A 3,815-nucleotide genomic window follows, 5' to 3' on the forward strand; every position below is an offset into this window, starting at 1 on the left:
GGGGGGGCGCAGCTCTTGCGCTGCTGTGCGTGTGTTCAAACATGTGTTTGCGGTGGGCTCGGCGTCCAGCCGGCACCGCAGAGCCCACCTCTGCCGCCTCCTCGCTCTCGCGCTTGTTTCATTTGACTTGGGTTTTTTCCACTGTTTTTTTTTTTTTTTTTACAACGGGAAAAAAATCCTTCAGAAAAGGCATATCTGTGTAGGTGACTCTGCTCAGACACAAACCACCACCGCAGAGAGGGGGAGAGAGTGTGAAGTAGAGATGGAGCCAGATTACGGCAGTACCCAGTGGGAAGCTGGTGTGGGGCTGCCGGGGCGCTGGGGATGTGCTGGGGGGAGAACTTGGTCCTGCGGAGCAGGATTCATCCCGCTGGCAGGCCGTGGGGAGCCCGACATCCAGCCCAGCGAGGGGGGAGCTGCTGGTTACGGGGGGTAACACGGAGCAGGAGGCTGCTTAAGCCACCACCCCAGTTTTGCTGTGCTTTACCCGCTCTCCAGCAGTGTTTAAGCAAGCGCGTGTAAAGCGGGGCCAGGCCCTGGGCTGGGGGGGGTCACCAAACTCACTTGGTGACTCCCCGAGGATTCCCGGGCTCTGGGAGGAGGGCAGGCCCCTTCCCACGGCAGCAGCATCCTCGCCTGGAGCAGCTCCCAGTTGTGCTGCTCCGAGCCGTGGGGCTGGGGGGGCCATAGCTGTCCCGACACGTTTCTAGGCTGCTTGTGCCGCCGGGGGAAGCGGGCTCTGTCGAAGACTTGGTGATGTGGGAGGCGAGCAGGGTGCTGGGGGGTGGCTGGGACCCCTGGGCCCTTGCCGGGGCGCAGGACGGAGCTGTGGCTCGGTGCCTGCGCTCCCGTGCCGGCTGAGCCGAGTCCTGCACGGTGGCCGTGGGCCTCTGGGGGGTGGTCGGGTCTAACACGGACCCGAAACCCCGGAGCTTCGTGATCTCACACCAGGGACCTCGTGCAAAGATCCTCGGGATCCCTCGCGCAGCGTGAAGCTGGGGAAGGGAAAGAGTAAGGATGAATTTCTCTCCATCTCTCCAAGCATCTGGGAGGTGGGTGGGAGGTAAAAAAAGATGAGCCCTGAAGTTTTAATTCCTTGGAGATATTTAGGTATCTTGCTCTTGTTACTCAAGGGAGTGCAGAGCCCGAGCGTGTCTGAGGATGTGCCGCAGGCTCGTACCCCGGCCCTTGCCAGCCAAGCCTGGACCTCTGATTCTCTGATGAAAATTAATTTTCAGAGAACTTAAGCCATAATGACCTGACCACTTCTTCCAGATGGATTTGGAGTGACGAGGTTTCGTGAGGAAGGCTGTTACTGTAAACCACAGCTGGGGCGATAACGCTGGAGTTCATCAGGAGGGGCGGGGAGCTGAGCCTGGGGTGTGACCTTGCCCCAGGACTTCTGGCTGAGCCAGCCAGCACGAGGGGAGAGAGGAATTCTGTTCTCACTTAAGAGTTTTTAGCTCATCCTCCCAAGCCTGAGTCTTAGTTTGCACACCGAGCAGGAACCACCAGAACAGTCCCTGGAAAACTGTTCCACTGGATGAAAAGTAATGAGATTTTAAAACCCTAACTAGAGCTCTTTAGTCTTCTGGCTCTCTGGCTCAGGATCGATACTCCTAGCCGTATTTCCACCATCACGAGACTCGTGCTTCCCTCACACCCCCCTCCCTGCTCCCCCCATCCCTCCCTGGGGAAAAGGGCTTTCAGAGGAGAAAGACCCGAGATCAAATCAATTAATTGCCTTTGCATTCTCCAATAAATGCAGGGCAGGGATTACGCACGTCGAAACACGCAGGAACTAAAGCAGCAGTGACAAAACCCTGCTGCAAGGAAGCGTTCCCCCGCGCGAGGCAGCCCTGGTCCCGGGGAGAAGGGGTGGCTCGGAGGAGGAAGGCGTTAGCCGCGTTACTTAACGTGCGCCTCGGGATGCTCTGATGGGGTGGGGGTGAGAGGGATCGAAGCATCACGCAGAGCGCGGGAGGGAAACCAGCCGGGCGGGAGGGGATGCCTGTGCAAAGCTGGCGAATGCAAAATGCGCTCTGGGAGTTCAGCCCTTCCAAATTAAATCTGGTATTACTTAGAAGGCAGGGCTGGCCGCAGCCAGCCTGGAGCCACCGGGCAGGGACGCGCTGCACGGCCCGCGGTCCCGGTGCCACGAACGGTGCTGACGTGTGGAAAACACCCGGGAAGATTTGCCGAGGGGAGAGGGCTTCCCCACAGCGCCCGGGGATGCTCGGGACTGACTGGGGACGGTTTGACTGAGACGAGCCTGGCGCGGAGCGCAGATGGGTGCTACTCTGCTGCTGGCCGAGAGCTCGTGGCAGCTGCAGAGGACGAGGCGAGGTGGCACCTGACTGGGGCAGAGCTGGGGCAGCTCACGCAGCGTCGGGAGCTGCTGGGCGCTCGGCTGCACACGGAGGTTTTAACCGAGCATGGGGAGGAGCATGGTGCCGCGCTGCGCGGGGAGCGATGGGGGGACACGCGTGGTCCGGCGCCGCCACCAGCACCTTGTCCGTGTGGGGAGGGCAGGGCTGGCCCCGGCGCTCCCGCTGCTCCCTCGGCCTCACCCGGGCGCTGACGCCCGTCGGTGTCGGCGCTCCGTTGGCTGACTGGTTCCGCTCCCAAGTGCCGGCGCTCGAGGGCTGTTCCTCTCCTCCCCGGAGCGCTCTGGCGCTGGCCGTGGGAGAGCTCCGGGGTGGTGGCAGGTTGTTCAGCCGTGGATGCTGCTCGGGGAAGAGGAGAGCAGGATGGGGGGGCCACGTAACGTGGCAAAGGATTATCTTGCGGGCTTTGCATCTGGCGCTTCTCCAGCCGCTTCGCACCGCAGTTTCTGTGGCTCCTTGCCCGAGCCTGTCCCTGCCTGCGGGTGCAGCCGGGGGACCCCAGGGCCTGAGCTTGCCGCCAGCCCCACGCGCTGGATGTGCCCCGTGTGGTCTCGAGCAGGCCCCTGCTGACGGGGGGGACGAGGTCTGGTCCCCTGCTACAGGAAAAGGCGAAGGGAGAAGCTGCCCCGTGCCGGGGAGGGCGAGGGGAGGCTCCTCCACGCAGCCCCTGCCGCAAGCAGAGCTGCCTGCTGCTGCATCGGGCTCCAGGCAGGGAAGTGCAGAAATAAGCTAAGTTGGCTAATCAGGATTCACGCTAATAGGGAGAGAAAATTACCCAGCTCTACCACAGAGACAGCTGAGCGGGGAATGAATAACCGCAGCAGCACGCTGCCTTGGCTGGCGCTCTCCTGGCCGTCAGATGAATTAAACCCGGGGCTGGGTGACTCACGCACGCAGCGCGGAGTTGCGGCGCAGCCATCGGCTGGGGAATGGCTCGCGAGCGGGCTGGGATGGGATGGGATGGGATGGGATGGGATGGGATGGGCTGCAGCTCCCGGCACCAAAGGGAGCGGTGACTTGGGGGGGAGGCAGCAGCCCCCCGGCCGGCCCGTCCATGCAGCCGGGCGCTGGCGAGGCGATAGCGTGTGCCCGGTCGGGGCAGCGTCCCGGTGAGTCCCGCGCTGGCCCCGTGGATTTCTGCTGGGGCATCTCCTGCCTGAGCCCCCTGCCCCGGCCTCGGCTCCGGCAGGGGGTGAGGGACAGGCGGGGGCAGCGGGCGACCCGGCATCGCTCTGCCTCGAGCCTCTGCTCAGCAAACGTGGGCAGAGGGAGGCGGCTCCAGAGTTTGAGGCCTTGGACAAAGCCCGCTTCCTTTACGCCGGTGGTGTAACGCTGCCTGCAGCAGGGCCCCGCTGTAAGCCGGAGAGGGAAGCCCAGAGTCGCATCTGCCATGGCGGGGGGGACCGGGGCTGGGCGCACGGGGAGCTG

The sequence above is a fragment of the Athene cunicularia genome, assembly GCF_003259725.1.
Source record: "Athene cunicularia isolate RWA chromosome 14 unlocalized genomic scaffold, athCun1 chr14_part2, whole genome shotgun sequence".
Taxonomy (NCBI): domain Eukaryota; kingdom Metazoa; phylum Chordata; class Aves; order Strigiformes; family Strigidae; genus Athene; species Athene cunicularia.